This window comes from Sus scrofa, chromosome 1, assembly GCF_054392235.1.
Source record: "Sus scrofa isolate SSC_HxYL_T2T_F1_AM1 chromosome 1, Sscrofa_HxYL_maternal_Yorkshire_Landrace_v2.0, whole genome shotgun sequence".
NCBI classification, from domain to species: Eukaryota; Metazoa; Chordata; class Mammalia; order Artiodactyla; family Suidae; genus Sus; species Sus scrofa.
This window is the reverse complement of record NC_139383.1, coordinates 61,845,214-61,870,747: the sequence shown is the minus strand read 5'-3', so window position 1 is coordinate 61,870,747 and position 25,534 is coordinate 61,845,214. Positions and strand designations below refer to the sequence as shown.

General features: G+C 34.9%; 1 long non-coding RNA gene across 1 annotated transcript in view; it reads right to left on the bottom strand.

Moving 5' to 3' along the window:
• Positions 1-18,473, bottom strand: part of LOC146406120 (uncharacterized) — a 32,705-nt gene extending 14,232 nt beyond the window's left edge. Inside the window, exons 1-2 of the long non-coding RNA XR_014806030.1 lie at positions 17,750-18,473; positions 16,053-16,332 (exon numbers count right to left, since the gene is read on the bottom strand). This is a non-coding gene — a long non-coding RNA (uncharacterized LOC146406120). The remainder of the gene's footprint in view (positions 1-16,052; positions 16,333-17,749) is intronic.
• Positions 18,474-25,534: the final 7,061 nt, after the last annotated feature.

The following is a 25,534-nucleotide window of genomic DNA, read 5'->3' as shown; positions in this document are numbered from 1 at the left end:
GGTAATTGTTAAAAGTTATTGAAGTGTAACATTAAGTTTATACACAGGAAGTTGTGATTTGCTGCAGATTCACTTTCCCAAACTATTTCATAAAGTCCTTTTACATATGTGTTTCAGCCTGGACATATATTCTAATTATTACTTTTTAAAAGTATATCACAGGAAACTTAAATTTTGTTACTGTGAATTTAAACAAGTGCTTCTCAAACACTGTGATAAATTCCCCAAAATTTGAGATTAAACAATCATTTGTAACCCTGTGTCAATGAGACATTTACTAATTTATAGTAAGTGTTCAAGGAAATTCTATAATATTAAATGTTTTATTAATACTGATTCATTAGTTATATTTGGTGTATGTTTTTTCAATATCTTATCAGTTTTAGGGTAGTTAGAGGAGTCTCATCTATACCTCTGTGACTGACACAGCATTCCATGATTGATAATTTAGCCTCAGTAGTTTATTTTCATGTTTATGGCTCTTTTTTTTTTCTTGATTGCCTCACACATACAGAGCTCCTGAGCCAGTGGGAAAAAGCTGAAAGCCTTCCCACCAAAATCTGGAACAAGACAAGGATGTACACTCTCACCACAGTTATTCAACATAGTATTGGAAATCCTAGGCACAGAAATCAGACAAACAAAAAAATAAAAGGCATTCAAATAGGAAGAGAAGAGGTAAAACTGTCAATATATGCAGAAGACATGATACCATATATAGAAAACACTAAGGACTCAATCCAAAATCTACTGGAACTGATCAACACATTCAGGAAAGTAGCAGGATATAAGATTAACATTCAGAAACCAGACACATTTCTGTATACTAACAATGAAATATTAGAAAAAGAATACAAAAATACAATACCTTTTAAAATTACACCCCAAAAATCAAATACCTGGGAATACACCTGACCAAGGAGGTGAATGCTGAGAATTAGAAAACATTAATCAAGGTAATTAAAGAAGACGTAAAGAAATGGAAAGATATTCCATGCTCCTGGGTTGGAAAAATTAGTATTGTAAAAATGGCCACACTACCCAAAGCAATCTACAGATTCAATGCAATCCCTATCAAATTACCCATGACATTTTTCACTGAACTAGAACAAACAATCCAAAAATTTATATGGAATGACAAAAGACCCGGAATTGCCCAAGCAATCCTGAGGAACAAAAACCAAGCAGGAGACATAACTCTCCCAGACTTCAGGCAATATTACAAAGCCACAGTCATCAAGACAGTGTGGTACTGGTACAAAAACAGACATGCAAACCAGTGGAACAGAATAGAGAACCCAGAAAATATATCCAGACAGAAATAAAAGAAAAAATAAACCAATGGGACCTAATCAAACTAACAAGCTTTTGCACAGCAAAGGATACCAAAAAGAAAACAAAAGACAGCTTACAGAATGGGAGAAAATAGTTTCAAATGATATAATTGACAAGGGTTTAATCTCTAGAATATACAAGCAACTTATACAACTCATACAGCAAAAAAGCCAATAACCCAATGGAAAAATGGGCAAAAGACCTGAATAGACATTTTTCCAAGGAAGATGTACAGATGGCCAACAAGCACATGAAAAAATGCTCAACATCCCTGATTATTAGGGAAATGCAAATCAAAACTACCATGAGATACCACTTCACACCAGTCAGGATGGCCATCATTAATAAGTCCATAAATAAGTGGTGGAGCAGGTATAGAGAAAAGGGAACCCTCCTGCACTGTTGGTGGGAATGTAAGTTGGCACAACCACTATGGAGAACAGTATGGAGGTACCTTAGAAAACTATACATAGAACTACCACTCTTGGGCATATATCCATGCAAAACTTTCCTTAAAAAAGACACATGCACCTGCATATTCATGGCAGCATTATTCACAAGAGCCAAGACATAGAAATAACCCAAAGTCCATTGACAGATAATTGGATTAGGAAGATGTTGTAAATATATATATATATATACACACAAAACACACAATGGAATACTACTCAGGCACAAAAAAGAACAAAATAATGCCATTTGCAGCAACATGGGTGGAACTAGAGACTCTCATACTGAGCGAAGTAAGTTAGAAGGAGAAAGAAAAATACCATATGATATCACTTATATCTTATATTTAATATACAACGCAAATGAACCTTTCCACAGAAAAGAAAATCATGGACTTGGAGAACTGACTTGTGGTTGCCAAGGGGGATGGGGAGAGAGTGGGGTGAACTGAGAACTTGAGGTTAACAGATGCAGACTATTGCCTTTGGAATGGATTAGCAATGAGAACCTGCTGTGCAGCACTGGGAACTGTGTCTAGTCACTTATGATGGAGCATGATAATGTGAGAAAAAAGAATGTATACATGTATGTGTAACTGATCACCATGCTGTATAGTAGAAAATTGACAGAACACTGTAAACCAGTTATAATGAAAAAAATAAAAATCGTTATATAGAATGGATAAGCAGGAGTTCCCATTGTGGCACAGCGGAAACAAATCTGACTAGGAATCATGAGGTTGTGGGTTTGATCCATGGCCCACTGGATTGGGGATGTGGCATTGTGGTGAGCTGTGGTGTAGGCTGCAGAAGCAGCTCGGATCTGGCGTTGCTGTGGCTATGGTATAGGCTGGCAGCTGTAGGTCCAATTTGACCACTAGCCTGGGAACCTCCACATGCCACAGTTAAGGCTCTAAAAAGACAGACAAAAAGATACACACACACACACAAAAAAAAAAAAAAAAAAAAAAAATGGATAAGAAAGAGACCCTCATAGTGTATAATACAGGGAACTATATCCAGTCTCTTGGGATAGAACATAATGGAAGATAATATGAGCAAAAGAATCTGGATCACTTTGCTGTACAGCAGAATTTGGCACAACATTGTAAATCAATGTAATTTTAATAAAAGAAAAAAGAAGTCAAAGGACACTAAAAAAAAAAAAAAAACTAGATAGAGAGTTTCTGCATAGGATTCCGTGACTTTGATGTAATTAAAATTTCAAAACAAAACAAAATTTAAATGAGAAGCAATAGCTTTAAGATAAAAACACTGGGAGTTCCCATTGTGGGTCAACAGAAATGAATTTGATGCAGGAAATGAACCATGAGGATGCAGGTTCATTCCCTGACCTCACTCAGTAGGTTAAGGATACTGCATTGCCTTGAGCTGTGGTGTAGGTCGCAGACACGGCTCGGATTTGGCGTTGCTGTTGCTGTAGTGTAGGTTAGTGGCTACAGCTCCAATTCCACCGCTAGATTGGGACCTTGCATATGCTGCTGACAGTGTGGCCCTAAAAAGCCAAGAAAAAAAAAAAAAAAAGATTTCTTTAAAAAAAACTGGTGTTGTAGGCTCCAAAGGACTGGAGAGAATCAGCAGAAACCTTCATTCACTGGAAAGGACACTGCCAGCTGCTAGTATTACCCTAATTTCACCTCAAAATAATAGATCCTGTTCATGTTGAAATTTTAATTCCATCCAGTGTCACAATTATAGAACAAAGAACTCTTCACTCCTCCCACACTTCATTTTGTGCCTAATCTTTTCAATTGTCTTCTCATCTATCTTTTTAAATTATCCTTATCATGCTACTTTTCACTTGCTGCCTTTCTAATTATCATTGAAGACATGTCCACCTCTACTAGAGCACTTTTTTTTCTGCCTAGTTTTTCTATTGAATCATATTTTTCTTATGATTATATATATTTGAATATATTGAAGCTTCTTGAGGTGATGTCATCTACACATTCCTTTGTCTAATCCATTGTTCTTTCTACAAAAGAGTTTTGCCAATAGTTATATAATACTGGTCATTTTGCCCTTATGTGAGTATTTACAAAAGAAACAGCTCTTTTCTGAAATCCACAGGACACCTAACACTCTCCTGAACAATCATCTTCTAAAATATTAAGGTCATATAAGGGCTACAAACAACATAAGGAATTGGTGAGGATGGTAAAATGTTTACCAGAATATCACAATAAACTTTAATGCACTGTAGATACCTAAAATAACTCAGAGCATGCCTGAGTTTGTAATGGTTATATGGTAGTACATCAGGGATATATGTATCAGAGGAAAATGATCTTGACTAAAAACTTCATTATATCTCAAACCTCATCATTAAAAGCATAAAACTTTAGATTTTGAGTGAGTCACAAAATTCATCTTTTTCTGGAAAGCTATCTTCTTCAATCTCCTTATGATGCATTCATTTACTGGACAATATACCAGAGAGATGATAGCTCTAATTCAGTTTAATACTCCAGTAATGGAAGCTCATTAACAGCTGAAGAAGTCTCTTTAATTTATAGTTAATGTGTTCTTGGGGCTAATTTAGAAAACTTCAGTGAATCTAGAAAACTTCAAATATAAAATATTTGAGTGTGTATGAAACAGACTGATATTTGAATATGTGTGAAATATGACCCTATTCCTCAGTATTCTGTAATATTTCAATCTATTCCAGTGCTTCCTCCCATTCATAAAGCTTGACCTGTCACACTGGTATGATAGGGTAGAACACAACATAACAAAAAGTCCTGATAGGAAGTTTAAAAACTTGGCTTTTAGGAGTAGGTATAAAAACTTGCATGTCATAGCAATAATGTTAGACATGCAATTGAAAAGTGTGAGTGAGACTTCTATTCCCTGAAGACAAGATAAATAGCCTTTGCCCCAGGAAGGGAGGGAGTCAGAGATATAATGAAGAGAAGTTGAATGCTGTAGTGAATTCCTGAGAAATATGGGTATTCTTGAGCCCAAGTTTTTGTTAATGGGGAGGGCTGGCAATGGAAACACCAAAAATTTTGGATGATCTTAATTGAAATATGATAAGTGACTTCTCCCAGTAAAGGCTGAAATATTGCAAAATCTGAAGTTCCTATCCTTAAAGATCAGTTTCCCAAGAAAGAGTAGTTTTAAAAAGTGTAAAGAATATTTCTGGAGAGCAAAGAGAAAATGTCTGATAGAAACACAGTTGGATTTATGAAAGGGCTCAAGGCTTACTTGAGGTTTGTGGCCAAAAATTCAAAGAAAGACTAGTCTGTGAGGTTATCTATCCTTTTCCAGCTCCCACATTCGCAATCTGGGTATACTGCAGAAGTAGGTGGAGAATTCAGGTTTTGTCAGCTAAGTACCACAGGTGTGTGGGGGGGGAAAGAATATTAGAGTAGAGGTTGTACTCATGGTATTGATTACAGTGCTAAACCAGGTTGTAAACTGAGAAAGGAAAAATGATAGACCTCTCAGCCAGAAAATAACATGGGGTTAATAAATTAGGGGTAGTATTTGGGTTGAAATATTATAAAATTAGGGTATCCGAATAGGAAATAGGATATCCGAATAGGAAATAGGATATAGAATTGGAAGTTGGCCAGAAATTGAATCCTTTGTAATTTGAGATGTTTGGAATTACACTTGGTAATTCAGAGTTTTCTGAGCAAGGCTGTGTTATATGAGGATATATGTTAGTGCAGTGAATTTCATCTTTCTAGAAGATGTTTTTTTTTAATTAAATTAAGCTAATTTCTTCTAAAGTGTACGGGTTGCTAAAGAAATTCCTGGTGTTACCTTGTCCAGGAAATTTCAAGTCCTTGGATAGGTACTAATTAAAGAAAAAATCCTCACAGGGGTTTAAACATGAAAATACCAGTCAAGTGATTTTAAGATAATGAAGGTGCTAGTTTCTTACCATGGTGACAAGGAAATTGTCAATGCAAGGTGTAGAGCAGGCATTCAATATACACTTCTGAAAGAGTGTTTGAAGGAATTACTAAAATTTGAAGGAAAAATGGAAAAATGATTATGAAAATGTTTGTTCATTCATAATTATTCTTTGTGCCATACATGAACAGAGGATACAGTATATTTGGAAGCTTTCTATCTCTTAAAGCTTCGTATCTTCATATCATATCTCTACAATATTTATATATTGATATTGATTAAACTTACATTTATGAAAGAGTGCTCTAGAGAAAAGATGAAAAATTCCAAAAATCTTTACATGAGACATATATCAGTTGGGTCTTAAATTGGACTTAATATTTTTGAAATGCATAAAGAATAGCTGTGAAAAGTATAATCTTGTTTCTTACTATTGAGTTCCACTAATCCAGTGCTATGATTGCCCATTTTCTTTATACAATTGAGAGATGTTGCTTTGAAAAACTTTGGGCAAAATTGTGACTTCAAATTTACTAAGCCTTTCTCTTCAGTACCTTCTTTTCAAACCATAAGTGAAAGAAAACTGGTGTTAACCCTGAGAACAATGAACATGAATTAGAAAGCATGCTTGTAGGCTCTGGAATAAGGTAGATGTATTTTGAACCTTAGCCTTATCATTTAATAACTGTGTGATCTTGGGGGGAAAAAATGCTTGCTCATCAGTTCTCTTCTTTATGTTAAAATATACATATTAACCTTGTAAAATTGAGAGAGCCATAGAGATAGTTATGCAGGTAAGCTATTTTATTAATTTATGAGTGATATGTAAAGAAAAGTGGTAGACACTGCTGTGTCAATGGAGAAATTGTATTTGGAGTAAATAATAAAAAAAGTCTGTGAAGACCTATAAAAATCCGACAGACATTTAGAATTAAGGAAAGTCACTTTGAAATTTTGAGATAAAACATAACCACACAATCATGGCCTATGATTATAAATTAGGAAGTTCTCATTGTGGCTCAGTGGTAACAAGCCCAACTAGTACCCATAAGGATGTGAGTTTGATCCCTGGCCTCGCTAAGTGGGTTAAGTATCCAGCACTGCCATGAGTTGTGGTCTGTCACAGTCACAGCTTAGACCCCACATTGCTGCGCCTGTGGTGTAAGCTGACAGCTACAACTCTGATTCGACCCTCTGATTTGGAAGTTCTGTATGTCACAGGTGTAGCTCTAAAAAGTAAATAAATAAATAAATGAAATAATACAAGCTGAATGGATAACTCCAAACAAAAATCTAGTATCTGTTTAAATTTTTAGCCATTTTCCAAACTGGATAAATTCATTTTCAATATGATACTCAACATCATTTGAAATTAGGGCAATGCAAAATTAAAATCACAATGAGACAGTACTATATACCTACTCGAATGGCTAGCATTAAAAAGCCTGATCATACCAAGTATTGGAAAGGACCTAGTAGAAGTGAAACTTTTATATACTGCCAGTGGGAATATTAAACAATATAACAGCTTTGGAAAATAGTTTGACAGTTACTGAAAAATTAAAGATAAATCTTAGCATGTGCTCCAGCTATTCCACTACTAGGTTTTTGACTAGATAAATTTAAGCACATGTTTATGCAAAGAGTTATACAAAAATATTCATGATAGCTTTATATGTACTAGCCAAAACCTGGAAACAACCCAAATATCCATCAATAGATGAATGAATAAACTAATTGTGGTATAGTACATTAATAATATGTAATATTAAGCATCAATAAAAATGAACAAACTATTGACATGTGACAACACAGATGAATTTCAAAATAGTTATACTAAGCATAGGAGCCAAATAAAAGAGTGCATACTATAACATTATACACACATACACATATAATTCTGGAAAATTCAAATTTCAGTCTATAATAACAAAAATGGATTGGTGGTTGCCTAGGCATAAAAGTGGGGTGGAGTTTTGGGGGATGGTTAACAGCATGATGTAGGTACTTTTATGGCGATGGATAAATCATTATCATGATTATGAAGATGATTTCATAGGTTATATGCTTACAAAATCAAACCATTTAAATATTCTTGTATATCAGTTATAATAAAGCCATAAAAGAGTAAAAAAATACAAATTCTTGAAACACATTAACAACATAATTTTAAAAAGGTATGAACATATCACTAATCGAGAAGTTTTCCAATTAACTCATATATACAGAAAGATACATCTAAATTAAGAATGCATATTGTGTAGAAATAGCAAAGGAAAGCATAAAAGCAAATATATTATTTGGAGTTATAAGCCCCAAATTAGTTGAGGCCTAAGAATATTGCTGAGGTAAGGAAGAAACTTCTTTTCTTTCTTCCTCTCATTTTTTTCAATAAAGGCTTTATTTTTTTGAGCAGTTTAAAGTTTACAGAAAAATTGAGGGAAAAGTATAAAATTCTCCATGTATCCCCTGTACCTACACAAACATAGCTTTCCCCATAATTAACATTTTCCACTGGAGCGACATATCTATTACAACTGACAAACCTGCATCAATACATCATAAATATCCCAAATCTGCAGTTTACATTCTGATTCATGCCTGGGGTTGTATATTTTATGAGTTTGGACAAATGTATGACATTTATCCATTGTTATGGTATCATACAGATAATTTTACTGCCCCTTAAATCCTCTCTATTTTGTCTATTCATCCTTTTCGCTGCCTTCAACTCCTGGAAACCACTGATCTTTTAATTTTTTCCACAGTTTTGCCATTCTACAATGTTACATAGTTGAAGTTATACAGTAGGTAGCCTTTTCAGACTGACTTCATTCACTTGGAAATATGCATTGGAGGTGCTTCCACATCTTTTCATGACTTGATAGTTCATTTATTTTTATCTGTGAATAATATTTCACTATCTGAATGCATCAGTTTATTAACCTAATGAAGAACCTCTTCATTGCTTCTAAGTTTTACTTTTTAATTTTTTTATTAATGTATAGTTGATTTACAATGGTGTGTCAATTTCTGCTGTATAGCAAAGTGACCAGTTATACATATATATTTATACATATGCATTTTCTCATATTATCTTCCATCATGTTCTACCACAATAGACTGGACATAGTTCCCTGTGTTATATAGTAGGACCTCATTGCTTATCCATTCTAAATATAATAGTTTGCATCTACCAACACCAAATTTCCAGTCCATTCCACTCCCTTCCTCTCCCACTTGGCAACCACAAGTCTGTTCTCCACATCTGTGAGACTGTTTCTGTTCTGTAGATACGTTCATTTGTGCAATATTTTATTTTTATTTTATTTTTTTTAGAGGTTCCCAGGCTAGGGGTCCAATCGGAGCTGTGGCCGCCAGCCTACGCCACAGCCACAGCAACGCCAGATCCGAGCCGCGTCTGCAACCTACACCATAGCTCACGGAAACCCCGGATCATAGGCCCACTGAGCAAGGCCAGGGATCGAACCCGCAACCCCATGGTTCCTAGTCGGATCCGTTAACCACTGCGCCACGATGGGAACTCCAATTTGTGCCAAATTTTAGATTGCACATAAAAGAGTTATCATATGGTATTTGTCTCTTTCTGACTTACTTCACTTAGTATGAGAGCATCTAGTTCTGTCCATGTTGCTGCAATGGCACTATTGTGCTCCTTTTTATGGATGAGTAGTATTCCATTGTGTATATGTACCACATCTTAATCTATTCATCTGTTGATGGACTTTCAGGTTGTTTCCATGTCTTGGCTATTGTGAATAGAGCTGCAGTGAACATATGGGTGCATATATCTTTTTGAATTATAGTTTTGTCCAGATATATGCCTAGGAGTGGGATTGCTGGATCATACGGTAGTTCTATATTTAGTTTTTTAAGGAACCTACAGAGTATTCTCCATAGTGGTGGTACCTGCTTAGTCTCATCAACAGTTTAGGATGGTTTCCTTTTATCCACACTCTCTCTAGCATTTATTATTAATAGATTTTTTATGACAATTTAACAATATTAATTCCCATCTTCTAAGTTTTAGCAATTATGAATCAAGTAGCTATAAATATCCATGTTCAGGTTTCGGTATGGACATAGTTTTCACTCCTTTGGGTAAATATCAAGCAGTGTAATTGCTGGATCTTATGGTAAAAATATGTTTAGTTTCGTAAGTAATTGCCAAACTGTCTTCCAAAATGGCTGCAACATTTTGCATTTCCACCAGCCATAAGTGAATTTTGGTTGCTGCAAATCCTTGTAAGCATTTCATGTTTTCAGTGTTTTGTATTTTGGCCATTCTAATGGGTGTGTGATGGTATCACAGTATTATTTTAATTTGCATTTCCTTGATGACATATGACAAGGAACGTCGTCCCATATGCTTATTTGCTATCTGTATATCTTATTTGCTGAGCAGTCTGCTAAGATCTTTGGCCATTTTTTTAATTGTGCTGTATTCTTACTATTGACTTCAAAGAGGTTTTTGTCTATTTTGTGTAACAGTCCTTTATCACTGCCGTTTGCAAACATTTTCATCTACTCGGTAGAAAACGACTTCTCATCCTCTTGACAGTGTCTGTCAAAAAGGAGTTCTTAAATTTTAATGAAATACAGTTTATCAAGTATTTGTTTCATGAATTATGTCTTTGGTGTTATATATAAAAAGGCATAGGCCTATTCATGGACATCAAAGTTTAATCCTGTTTTACAGATTTTTATAGTTTTGAATGCTACATTTGGTCTTCTGTCCATTTTGAGTTAACTTCTGTAAAGGGTATATATTACTGAGGCCCAATTACTCCAGCCATTTACTGAAGGGACTGTATTTTCTCCACTGTGTTGACCTTGCTCCCTTTGCAAAGATCTGCTGATTACACTACGAGGGTCCATTTCAGAGGTCTCTATTTAGTTCCAGTATCTATTTGTCTATTTTATCACAAACCTCAGTTTCTTGATTATTATTAATTTTACAACAAGTTTTGAAGTAGAGCAGTTTCAATCTTCTTCTTCTTTCAAGATTGTGTGTGCTATTCTGGGCTTTTGGCCTCTCCATATAAATATTAGAATCAGTTTATTGATATCTACAAGAAAACTTTCAGTGATTTTAATTGAGATCAATTGAATCAGCAGTTCAAACTGAAAGTAACTGACAACATAGAGTATTTTCCTTTCTCTGACTTAATTCATTAAGCACATACCTTCTAGATTCATCCACATTGTTGCAAATGGTGAAGTTTCATTCTTTTTTATGGTTCAGTAATATTTCTTTGTATTTATATATGTTTATCCATTAATCAGTTGATGGATACTTAGGTTGCTTCCACATCTTGGTAATTGTAAATAATGCTGCTATGAACATTTGGGTGCATCAATCTTTCTGAACTAGTGTTTTCATTTTCTTCAGATGTACACCCAGGAGTAAAATCAGTGCATTATATCATAGGTTTTTTTTTGTTTTTTTTTGTTTTTTTGTTTTTTTTTTTTTGACGAAACTCCTTACTGTATTCAATAGTCGCCGCAACAGTTTACATTTGCACCAACAGTGTAAAAGGGTTCTCTTTCTCCAGATCCCTTTTCTCCAACATTTCTTATTTGTAGATGTTTTTCTTTTTGTTTCTTTTTTTTTAGTATATCTTTCTTTTTATTTATATTTTCTTTAATTTATCTCAGCAATGTTTGTAGAACATCCACTATGTTGAAAAACTGGTAGGAGGGGACATCCTTGTCTTGTATGGGGTCTTAGTGGGAAAATCTTGAGATTTTGCTATTAGTATGATGTTAGTTACGGATTTTTTTGTACACTCTTTATCAAGTTTTTATCATGTGTCCCTCTAGTCTTAGTTCACTGAGGGTTTTGTTATTTACAGGTGTTAGACTTTGGTAAATACATTTTTTGCTTCTATTGATAGGATATGATTTTTAAACATTTTCACTTTTTCTTAATTTTTATTTTTTGACCATAAAGAAAAAAAAAAACCTGCCTCATTTTTAAACAATAAAAAATATCCAAAAAAGAGAAAAACAAATCTCAAAGTCATACAAACTCCTGATAGCACCAATCCATTTTCTATGACTATATACATATAAAGACATATTATGGTAATTTATAGTTTCATGTAGATCATAGATATATTTTCCATAAATAAAATTGATATAAATTAACTTAATAGTTGTATATTATTTACTATTGTATCATAATTTCATTTTCACAGGTGTTCTATTTTCAGATACCAAGATACCCCTTTCGATGTAAAATATACTTCCATGAAAATTCCTGTACATCTTTTTTTTGGGCTGCACCAGTGGTACATGGAGGTTCCCAGGCTAGGGGTCTAATTGGAGCTATAGCTGCTGGCCTACGCCACAGCCACACCAACGCCAGATCTGAGCCCTGTCTGCAACCTACACCATAGCTCACGGGCTCAAGGCAACATCGGATCCTTAACCCACTGAGCAAGGCCTGGGACTAAACCCACAACCTCATAGTTCCTAGTCGGATTCGTTAATCACTGAGCCACAATGGGAACTCCAACATCTTTTTATGTTTAATTTGTACACACATTTTCAACAAAAGAATTTTTTACTCCCTCTTAATTAATGCCACTATCTCTTTGCCTGTGTAACTGCAAGCAACAACCCATCTACTCCCTCTGCCTTTACTCCTTGCTCTAAACCTGTCTTACTGCTGCTAGACATTACAAGTCATACAACACTCTGCAGCCAGAGTGATCTTTTAAAGGCATAAATCAGATACTATCATTTATGAGTTAAACCCCTTCAACATGCTCTCAGTTTAACCAGAATAAGATATAAACATCTTTCCATGACCTAAAATACCTACATTATCTGATTTTAGCTTATCTCTCTTTTTTCACTCTCCTTTTCTTTATTATCTATCTATCTATCTATCTATCTATCTATCTATCTATCTATCTATCTATTTTTCTTGCAGGATAAGAGACTTTTTTCCCCTTCTTTCAAGAGAAGAAAGAATGACAGATCATTTCACTCTCAGGACTGTACATGCTTATTCTTGTGCTTTGGAAGCTTCGGATATTTTCATTGCCCATTTGCCTACTACTGTCTTTTAGGTCTCAAATAAAATTTCCATCTCATTCCCTTCCTTAAAGACTGTTACAACACTAGCATATTAATTATTGTTTATCTTCATCAAGGAAATTATCAACACTTGAACTTTTCTTGCCTTATAATCTAACCCCCAAGATCATGTAAGCTTCTTTTTTTTTTTTTTTTTTTTTTTTTTTTTGGTGTTGTTGTTGTTGTTATTGTTGTTGTTGTTGTTGCTATTTCTTGGGCCGCTCCCGCGGCATATGGAGGTTCCCAGGCTAGGGGTTGAATCGGAGCTGTAGCCACCGGCCTACACCAGAGCCACAGCAACGCGGGATCCGAGCCGCGTCTGCAACCTACACCACAGCTCACGGCAACGCCGGATCGTTAACCCACTGAGCAAGGGCAGGGATCGAACCCACAACCTCATGGTTCCTAGTCGGATTCGTTAACCACTGCGCCACGACGGGAACTCCCATGTAAGCTTCTTAATGTCAAGGATTCAGTCTGTCTTTACTCCAGTGTTCCACCTAGAGAAGTGCTTAACACATAGGAGGTTCTCAGGGAATACTGGTCAGTTTTCTAACAAACATTGATGCATCTGTGATTCTTTTCTTTTAAAGTTTCTTTAATGGATATCATACTTAAATAACAGTTCCCTATCAGCTAGTCTAGTCTAAATATAGACACTTCATCAGATAGTTTAATAGAATTTTGGTATAAAGAATAATAAACCAGGTCTTAGACAACTAGATAGGTAAAAAAGGATATATTAAGACATAACAGGAATTACCATCATGGCACAGTGGAAATGAATCTGGCTAGGAACCATGAGGTTGTGGGTTCCATCCCTGGCCTCGCTCAGTGGGTTAGGGATCTGCATTGCCATGGGATGTGGTGTGGGTTGCAGATGTGGCTCTGATCTGGCATTACTGTGGCTCTGGCATCGGTCAGTAGTTATAGCTCAGATTCGCCCCCAACCTGGGAACCTCAATATGCCGCAGGTGCAGCCCTAAAAAAAAAAAAAAGGAAAACAAAACAAAAGACGGAAAAAAAAAAAAAGAGAGAAAAGAAAAAATCATAGCAGAGGGAGCAGATACCACAACCATGGCAAGAGGACAAAGAAATAAGGTTGAAATTGCTAACATTTAAAACATTAGAGGAAGAGTTTTGTGAATGTAGAACTTACACCTCTGAGGAAGGGGTAATGCCAAGTTTGGGCTACCTAAGAGATGACACAACATGAAAAGCATGCTTTTCCATAGCATGGAAACATTGAAAACTGACATCAGATGCCGCCATAGAAATCAGCTCTGTTGCTGAAAGGAGTTGCTTTGTAATAGGCACAGGAGTAGGAAACAGAAAGAAGTAGCATGTCCTTCTTCCTCCTACAACTTTACTCTATTTACTTCTACTGAAAAAATAAAAAAGTAGGAACTAGCCATAAAAAGAGATATGTGGTTTGCAAAGTTCCAGCCCCACTCTCACAAAGCAGAGTATAGAGGGTCAATTCGAACCTGAGATTAATTGTTTAATAATCAGAATATTCCCTAGTCCCAAAATATTTAACTTATATTTTAGTTAGGTAATTTTCTTATTAAATTTTAAAGTTTTAAATATCATTTAAATATTTAATATTTTAAATTTATTTTGATAAAAGTTTTGAAATTATGTTCTAATTAAAAAATTCCCACAGTTATTTGTCCTGACACTACTCACTAAATGTTTCTCTCCACATATAAAATCACTTTTTTATGACAATCTAAATTGTAGTGAAGCCAGATAGATAGATATTCAGGCAATATTTTTAGTTACTTGTTCTACTTTTTTAATTTCCAGAAATATTTTGTTCTTTTAGTATTTCAGTCTCATTAAATGACTCTGTTTTGTCTTCACCCTCTATGCTTTCCCTTTTTGTCTTTCTGGATTCCCTGAATTCTTATCCCATTTTAAATTTGTTCTCATTGCAGCCAGGGAAATTTTTACAAAACACAAGTAGAATCATGTTTCCCTCTCATTAAAAATGTTAAAATGGTCTCCTTCTGTTCTTCAGAATACATTATTAACCTGTCTGAGCAGGACTAGTATCACCTGATATGTACCCAATATTAGTTTTACCTTGTAATGTACTTCCTTTTGCTCACTATACTTTAACTCCAGAGTATTCCCATAATACTTCTATGTTTCTGCTCCAACCAGGCTCTTTACTATAAGTTCCCTCTGCCTTGTAGAGGCTACCCATTTACATCCTCTGCACCAAGGAGACTCTTCTATTTATACTAGATGTTAAGTATACTGTCTCTTTCCGAGGGTAATTTTTATGAACTCCCTGACTAGGTTACAGTCTTCTGTTATATAATTATTTTTACAGTGCCATATGACTAATCTATCTCTACAACTCTATAGTAAGCTCTGTAAAGGCAGTGTTTTGGCTCATTTGGCTCATACATTTTATCCATGGAGAATATGCCATACACTGATAACCCAATAAATAGGTGATCAGTGAATTAACAGAGACAATACCATTTATTATTATGTATATGTCCAATTATTTGTCTTCTTCATTTTCCTTCCAAGAAACATTTGTAATACATATTTAAAGATCTGTATATTTTATTTCATATTATTAGACATTTTATATTTTATGTTGCCATATGGAACTATTTCCATTTTATTTTCACATGAGGTGAATTTTTCAATTTCAACAATGTTTTAATTGAATTCCTTGGGATGTATTTTTAAGAATATAATCACTCTGCAAATATTAATGATAATCTCTCTCAAATATCTCTTTCTCTTGTTAGTGTTTTCTTGATTATTGCCTAAAACATCCAGAAAAAAAGATTATGTAATGATAAGAACAATTATGGGAGTTCCCGTTGTGGCACAGTGGTTAATAAATCCGACTAGGAACCACGGGGTTGTGGATTCGATCTCTGGCCTTGCTGAGTGGGTTAAAGATCCAGCGTTGCCCTGAGCTGTGGTGTAGGTCGCAGACGCAGCTGGGATCCCATGTTGCTGTGGCTCTGGCAAAGGCCGGCGGCTACATCTCCCATTAGACCCCTAGCCTGGGAACCTTCATGTACCGCAGGTACAGCCCTAGAAAAGACAACAAACAAACAAACAAACAAAAAAATACATGAGGCAAAAATGAAAATAAAAGATAGATATATCCACAGTTTTAAAAAAAGAACAATTATAGCATTCTTATAAACAGATTTACAATATTTTTGGTTAACAAAAGATTATGCTACACTAATAAGTGGAAAAAATGGAAATTTTACATTTGAATTTAACACTTACCTTGTCAAAAATAATATCTCATCCCAGTATGCTGACATTCTACTTCCAAGACAATGCTATATATTTTCTTCTTGGATTCCTATATCCATATAAGAAATTTCCCATTCTCTTTTTGGGTAATAGATGTAGTTTGATGTATTGCCATTTATCATATGTAGCCAAAGGCTCCAAAAAGCCCAGAGGACCCTGGACAAGGCTGCTAAGATTTGAATACTTGCTCCACCCCTGCTAGTTTTGTGCACTAGGACAGTATTTGACTTTGCTGTGACTCATTTTCCATCTGTAAAATAGTATGAGAAGAAAATGAGTTAGTATGCATAAAACAAAACATCTTGAAGATTTACAGGGCTCTTATTTAGAATTCTTTAATTATACAATCACAAACACAGAATCATAGAATGTTGGGATGTAAAATTATGTGACACAAAGAAATCATCATTTTATCATTTAAAATTGAAAATATGTTTATAAAATATATTATTTTTTACTCTTAACAAATCATTAGTGCCTTAATATAGAAGCCAAAAACCCATACCAAAGCATATATTTTAGTGCAACATCTGTCTATTTCAAAGGACAATTGTAGTTCAAAAAAACATTACAAATGGTTCTAATTACTTTTAGCAGCAAAAGGACAGGAAGAAGACTTGAAATAAGAATTCTGAGAATGAGTTTTAAAGATGTGTATTTTAATTTCAATAATAGATTAGCTACTGAAAGGAAAAGATGAAAAAATGAAGAGGTAACATTTGAGAGCTGCCATCTTAGAAGTATCTTATCCTAAGGGACAATCTGTAAATATGTAGGATATCACCAAATCCAATCAAGATTACTACAGGGGAAAAGTAATCATTAAACAGGAAGAAGTTATAACCTAATCACTGTATGTTATCCCTCAGGAAACTTTCTGATTACAATGCAGTACTATTCACATTTATGTCACGTTGGGATGCCAAAAATGATAAACATCAGTGTTCTAGTCCCACAAAAAGCAACGGCATCATCCTCATAGTAAAAGTAATAAATTGCCTGTTGGCTTAAATCTAAGTCTTCCATGTGTTTGTCATTGGGAATCAGCCCATGAGTCTGACTGATTAAAATAAATATATACTTGATTTGAAAATTACAGGAACCAAGTAAAAAAAATCCCTTATTTTATAATAGGTACTTGAGATATATCTAAGATAAATCATTGGGCTTATAAAATGTTAAATCAACATTACATTTTATGTATATTTGTTCATGAGGATATGCTTTTATAATCAAGTTTACATAAGCCATACACTATATTAAAATACATTTTGCTATTCCTGATATCAATAAGCAAATTCTCTACAAAACGAACAACCTCCTCTTGAGAGGGACTCAGAAGTCAATTTCTGAGAACTGAAGGCTTCAATACTATTGATGAGGGTTTTAGTTAATTATAACTAGCATGAAATGTTAATAAATGTTACTAATAGATGTTACACAAATACCGTTTAAAAAAGATTAGACCACTTATATTATATATATTCATATATTATACACATATATATAATATCATATCCATGATAGTAAAAGACTATTAGTTAAAAACATCTACCGTCATAAGACACACTTTAAATGCTGGAAAACACTAGATATAGTAGTTAATGAAATGATTACTACAGTCAAGCTAATTATGTAAAAGTCCCGGTACCCCTTCACAAAGTTACCTGTTTTTGTTTGTTTGTTTTTTTCCAGATTAGCCTTTTGTCCAGTCACTTTAGTCCCCCAAAATAGGCAAGACAGAAGCCGGAAAAGCTGAGGTGCTAGATTTGTGATCCAATTTCTTCTTTCTGGGAGCTGGAGTTTTTCTCGCCTACTTGCTCTCCACAAAGCTGAGGTGAGGAGCTCTGGCAAAGACTGCACAAGGCCCAGACCACAGTCTTCTTCCCACCACTGCTTTGCTCTTCGTCCCCTCCACTCCCTCTTCCATACAATCGAATGCGGGTTGGGGCTGGGGAGGGCTTCGGCTCTCAGAGACAGATGGGTTAGCCAGAGGCTTGGTCCCACCTGGAGTAGGAGTGGCGGCAGCTGCAGAAGTGCCCGCCCACCATTTTAAACTCCCCGGAGACTAGCGATTGCCGGTCCCAGATTCCCAAACGCAGGCCTTTTGGAAGCTACGCCCTCAGGAAGCAACTGGAAAGCTGAGACACTGGGTGTGCAGTCTCTCCCTTTACACGGAGAAGCTAGGAGTTGGACATTGGTGCGGCAGTGAGGCAGGGAGAGGCCCTTCTGAGAGTTGTACAAAACCACCAAAACTACCCTCATATTTTCCGTAGACCCAGAGGGACTAGCAAATACCAGACCCCAGCAGTTTCCAGGCACACACAAATTAGAAGCCAGTCCCTCAGCCGCTGGAAAAGCCAGGGCGCTATACTACAGCCCAATTCCTTCCCATCCGGAGCTGGAGGCGGGACTTTATTTCCCCGATGTGGGGTGGGGCAGAGGGCGGAACCACGGGAAGCACCCTCTGGCCTCCCTCATTTCCACTCTCAGTGGTCTACACCTGCTACCCCAGTGGAGCCGCTACGACAAAAAATATGGCTGCGGGTGGAAGCCTTACTGAGTTGACTCAGGTCTCACCAGGCAGAACAGGGCCAGGTTCCCAGAGGACACCGTCAGCAAAAAAGGTAAGCAAGTTCTAAACTAGACTCTCCAGGGGCATAGAGTGTTCACAAGTGTTTGGAAGCTCCATACGCAGTCTAGCTCTTTATAGAGAGAGGCTGAAAGCTGGGCCTTTCCGTCTGACCTCTTGTAGTCGAAGGGCAGGGGTCAGCCCCTGGGAGTGCTCTGTGTAGGTTTCAAAAAGCCTCTTTGTTCTCTGTGGCCCCTGGAGGGTGAAATTTCTGGCCCTGTCAGTTCCCAGAAAATTGGTTGTCAGCCTCTCAGGTGGAAACTGCAGAAGTTGGTGCATTTGATGTGTGGTCCAGACTCTTAACTTCTCAATGAAAACGGGAGTTGGTGGTTGTGTCCAGATTATATGGCGCTGTGGCAGGTTTATGAGGCAAGAGCCCCCGCTTTTCCTACCTGTTTCAACGTGGATGTATTCTCACTTGCTTGGTGCGTAGGGGACTCTCATGGTTTCTGGATTTTTCTCAGGAGGAATTGATGCATGTGTAGTTGTTTAGGACTGTGCATCTGCTTTGGAGAGAAGGGAGAGTTAGGAGCCTCCTATTCTGCCTTCTTGTGGATGTTGCTCCCACTTTTTTCAAATATATATATATATGTACAACATTTACAAAAAGTTATTGCTTCTTGGTTGCAAAGAAAGTTTCATCAAATTATGAAATAACTCCACATAAAGAAACGTTCTTTGATTACACTACAACATGAATAATTCAGTAATAAACATATGTCCTCAAACCTATAGCTCTGGAACATAAAAATAAATTTATTAATAGTAAATGAGTAAAATACTTTATTAACTACTATAAACTAATTATGATTGAATAGCAGCATGATATGTGAAGTTTAATGGCGCTGAATGAGAACTTGAAGGGAAATTTATATTCTTAAATTTGTTTTAGAATATAGGAAATATTAAACATTAGTGAGCATATTCTTAAACATGCTGGAAAAATATCATCAATGCACAGGAACTGTGGGAAAAACTGATGAAAATTTTAAAAAAGAAATTAAGCAAAGATTAAACTACCCATAGAGATTTTCAACAAAATGGAAAGCTGTTAAAAATAGTAGAAATATCTTTGTATAAGAAAATATAAATGAGTAATTAACTAATATATAATTAGATATAAAAGCAATGTGGGAAATCACAAAAGATACATCACAAGCTTGAAATCTTGTAATTAAAATTATTAAAAGAGAAGTGTTAAATACAGTTAAGGAGCTGGAAAAATAATTGGCGCATATGAAAAAACCAAAAAAAATCTTTAGCCAAAGACAATATAATTCTTAGAAAAATTAATTAAAAGCATAACCTGTTCATAAGAGGAAAATGCAGTTAAAGTTAAAAATAAAAATAAAATTATCATATGATTCAGCAGTCCTGCTCCTGGGTATAAATCTGAAGGAAATTAAATCTGTATCTCAAAGAAATATCTGCAGTACCATGTTCAGTGTATAATTATTCACATTATCCAACATATGGAAACAACTTACGTGTTCAGATGAATTGATAAAAAAAACTGATACACACAGGAACATTATTCAGCAATAAAAAATAAGGAAATCCTGCCATTTGTGACAACATGGATGAATCTGAAAGGCATTATGCTAAATAAGCTAGGCAGAGAAAGACAAATACTGCAGGACCTCACTAATATGTGAAATCTAAAATGCTGAACTCATAGAATCATATAGCAGAATGGTGGTTGTTGGGGTGTGTGAGGTGGGGTTTGAGACATGATGGTTAAAGGGTACAAATGTTCAGTTATGAGATAAATAAGTTCTGGAGATCTAATGTACAGCATGGCAGCTACAGTTAATGGTACAATATTGTATACTTGACATTTGCAAAGTGGGTAAATCTTAAAAGTGTTCTCATCACACACAAAACAGTACCTATGTGAGATAATAATATGTTAATTAACTTGACTGTGGCAATCATTTAAAAATGTATACATACAATAGCATCATAAGGTTGTACACCTTAAATATATGTCCTTTTATTTGTTCTACCTCAATAAATCTGGGGGGTAAAGCCCTCCAGGTGATTCTGATATATACATATAATTTTGAGAACCACAGCCAGAGAGATTTTAATGGACATTTATTTAAAATTACACTTTATACTTATTGAAATTTTTATTAATTACTTTGATATTTACAAATAAAAATGCACACTTAAAAAACTAAAACTAGAAATGTTTGAAACAAATTAAAATCAATATGTAAGATAATTTTTGCATATGGAACTAAGTTAAATATATACATATGGTGATAGAAATAAATGATGATGGTGGTAACTATACTTTGGGCATTCTCATACACTTGGAAATAAATTTAAGTTGAAACAAATATCGTGAAAATCAGTTTGGCAAAATATATTAAAGGTTATAAGAAAATTTAATATCTGTGCCAGTAATTCTCTATCTGAACACATACATACATGCACACACACAGAAACTCTTAGAGTGGTTTATCTACAAAGGAGTTTAACAAATCATTGCTTACAATAACTATATAGAAACAGTCTAAAAAAAAAGAAAGAAATTGTCTGAATACTGAAATCAATTATGGTTCATTAATATTATAGTGGACATTGTGAGAGGGACTATCATTTATTATTTCTTCTCCCCCTTCTTAATAAGTCTTGGATTTTCCCCATTCTATAGCATCTGTATGGTTTTTGTGATGTAGGCCCTTATTGGCCTGATTTAAATTATGTCTAATGAGGTAGAAATTAGTGAGGTGGGAGGCCTTAGACCAGTCATAAGACAATCAGTTCCCATCCTTCTCCCAATATGTGGTTGGTTCAGGGTAAATATATCAGTTATTATGTTAAGCTGCATGTAACTAAGAACCCAAATAATAGTGATACAACTAAATATCAGTTTATTTCTATCATACCAGGCAGGCTGGGACTGGTTCACTAGCTCCACAATCCATTACAATAATAAGTTCCTTCTTTCTTTTCTCAGCTATCCTTAGCAGACAGTGCATTTCATTCTCATCTCTTTATAGTCCCAAGTTGACAGCTGCTTATATAGCAACATGTGCACCTTCCATTCAGGAAGAAGAGAAAGAGCAAAGAGCAAAATGTGCATCCCAATGAATTTTTCAAACTTTAAGAAATTCCTTTGGAGTCATCCAGCTATTATTAGCAACTTATAGGTCATATGGACTTTTCACAGAAAGTCTCAGAAATGCTATTTTTTTTTTTTTTTTTAGTTTTTTGAGGTACTTTTAGTAAACAGGAGGAGACGAGATGAGGTAAAAAAGTGGTGGTTTCTGACAAAGGTAGGTATCAAAAATCAGTTGGTCCTGACAGAACGATGTCCTTGAAATTCATGGTTCAGGAAGATTTTATTTAAGTATTTAAGAACACTTTATATGTTATTTTTGTATGAATCAATTGATGTTTGATTAGAATACATCGTCAATGCTCAATTATATTCTTAATTAACTGTTTTCACTGATAGAGAATAAGGTGAAAAATTGAATGTTGTATGAAAATAGTTTTTGTTCTTATGGAAACAAGCTATAGAAAATTGTGTCCTACATAACAACCCATGCAAATTATTTCTAATTCTGTAAAAATTTTCCATTAAAATATGTATCAAATTTATTCTAGGAAATTAAATATGCCAAGTATATTTTCCCTATTGGGTTGATGCCAGTGATGAAAGGGGTAAGGAATTTGTAACAGGGAATTTAGATTTGAGTCCAGACCCAAATTTACTAATTATGTGTTCCTTAGCAACTATCTGAGAATCAGTTTTTTCATCTATAAAATGGAAGCAATTATGGTATACTCATAGGGCTTTTGTGGGGATTAAAGTGAAAATAGTTGAGAAGCATTTAAAAAAGCCATCCAGTTCTGCACACATGTTTCTAAACATTACCCTTTTCTTCTTTTTTTTTTTTTAATTTCCCCTTCTTTCACTTATAAAGCATACTCAGCCCAATTAATGTAATATCATGTAACCTCAGTTTTATCCAGATCGCAACCATAATGAAATTTTATTTCACTTATACTTTAGAAACACTCTGGTGCCATTTCCTGGGCAGAAACAAGAGGAAAACTAGCCCTAGGCATGGGCCTAACAGGCTGGGCTTTCACCAAGCATATGGGCAGGCAGTGCTTCAGTGGAGAGATCAAAGCACAGTGGATGGCCTTTCTCTGGATGACTTCCCCAGATGCTTAAGGTTCATGAAACAGCTGTTTCAATCCAGGCACAGCAGGTCTCCCACTCTACTCTTCTCAAATTGTGGATTCTTTGCAATTTCCTCAGTGGATTTTTTTTTTCTTTACAAATTGGCCTATAGATTAGGCATGACAATTAGCACTGGTTTACAGACTTAGAGAGAAAAAAATAAATTTGTCAGGAACTAAAAGAAAACATGATGTGCACTAGTAAAACATATAATATAAATTAAATCAGAAGATTATAAATGATGGAACTAGAAGGGACCTCATGTTACGATGAGGTATCTGATGATGTATTTTGTTAGGATGCATATGATCACCACCTCTAAAATTGCTAAATATGTGGAGCAGAGGGAAGTAAAGAGAATTTTTCAGACTCATTTTGTGTATTCAAAATATGGCCATATTTTGAATCTATCCAAGCACAAAGCAGAGTCTACATATTTATTCAAAACATAGTAATCATTTAAATCTTTTAGAATCTATAAGAGAGTACTCCCAAATTTAAAAATGTATTTTTTCCTTTTATGAAGGTTCGATTCAAACATAGTTTTGTTAGTATTTTAAGCGTAGACTCTTGCTTGCAAGCTCTGGCCAAATCTTACTTTTAATGCAAATATGTTATATCAAAGTGAAAAGCACTCTATTAATATATTCACTGTTTATCTACATATCATTCATTCATGTTATAATCCAGTGAATATTTACAAAATGTCTATTACCGCTCTGGTATTTTACTATAGTACAAGATAGAGAAACAGAAAAATGGTTCTGGAACTCTAAAGAAAAAAGTGCAATTGTTAAGAAAACCTTCTCTTCAGCTGCCTTGTCTAAGTTTGAATTTTGTCTTCATTACCATTTAGCTAACTTCTTACTCTGCTTCTGTAATCTATGTGGTAATCCATGCATAGTTTTTTATCATACTCCCTGGAATTACTAATCACTGAATAAATGTACATTACACATGCCATTAGAAAAATCCTTACCTAGTGAGAGATGTAGAAGATTAAACCACTGCTCACAATATGATACAATAAGATTTGGAAAAGGTATACACTTTCATATGCTTCTGAAAGATAAGTACCTGTTCCTATGGGACTGCAGAGATATGGCACCAAATCAATGGTTGAAGGCTATGGCCACTGTTCTCTAAGTTAATGCTCGAGTTGCTTTTTATAGATTTTTTTTTCATGGTTACTTGGTGGTGATTTAGGAGATACATCATTTATGGAGTGAATATTCCAAGTAAAGAAATGTATTTAGATTTTAGAATGATTCATTTAGCAATGATATGGAAGACGGCTTGAACTTATCTTGAAGGCAGGTGTTATAAAGGTCGACTATTGGTATATTGCAGCTGAGAGTTTATGGTGAAATAGTATAAGAAAGAATATATGTTTGTTAAGAAAACCATTAGAAGATGGAATTATCTAGACATAGTTGGTGATTACATGTAAAAAGTGAGGAGGAAGGGATTGTATAAAAATCTTCAAGTTACTCATCTTTTAACTAGTGGCTATAAAGGAAAAATATTTCTTTAGCAATAAGAAATCAGAAAAAAGATTGGGCATGATGAAATAATGAGGCTATGAGTCTCACTTCAATCTCTCTACTTACACTGGTAGAATCCATATTTTCTCAGTGATAAAACTTCGAAGGAACTGTGTGTTGGCTGAAAAATTGAGCTGTAAATATTTGTGTGTTGTGAGATGAAAAATATTAATAACAATATTTTAATAATAGTATCATTTTAAAGAGCTCAATGTATAGAATTTATTTCCAAAACACTTTATTTCAGGGATATCATTCTGTTTGATTAGATATCTTTGATTACCCAGGTTACATGAAAGCCAGAATGTTAAAGGAGAAGGAGCTTACTCTGGCAGTGACTATTTCAAAGCCTAGAGTTTCTGGGTTGTGAGAAATAGGTAATTTTAAAGAGCAAGAGGGAGAGAAAAGGAAGAGCCAACTGAGAAAGCAGATGGCAAGAAGGTTGTGCAGTGGATGATAGGAATCCCTCCATGGGAGAGCATCACTGTATTCTGCACAAGTCCATACAACAACAAATATCATGAATTGAGTGGATTACTTGTTTTATTGACTGTTAGATGGTCAAAATTAATTCTAGGAAGTCAAATATCAACCTAATGTAACTTATTTGTAAGAAATGTTTTTCTTTCCCATCTCTTTGGCCTATTTTAATACCCTACCTTTGGCTTTGTCTTTTAATACTTTCAATATGTTGAGTCTACATGTAGGTTGCAGATTATTTAGCTTGTAAAGATTCTTGGGGATTTTGAAAAATATGGGTAAGGTGTCTTTTGTTTAATTTGGAAAATTCTCAGCCATTATCTCTTAAATACTTCCTCTACCTAAATTTCTCTTGCCCATTTCTAGGGCTCTATTAAATGTTTGGTCTTATTGACTATTCTATTTCTCTTATCATTTCTTTCTAGAATGTCTGTCTTTGTTTTTGTGCTTATTGTGGATAGAGTCTTCTGATCTTCCAATTTATTATTTCTCCATTTGGCTATTCTGCTGTTTTATCTATCCATTTAATTCTTCTTTATGGTATTTTTCATTTCTATGAGTTTAATTTGGTTGGTTTGTAAAGCTTCTCTGC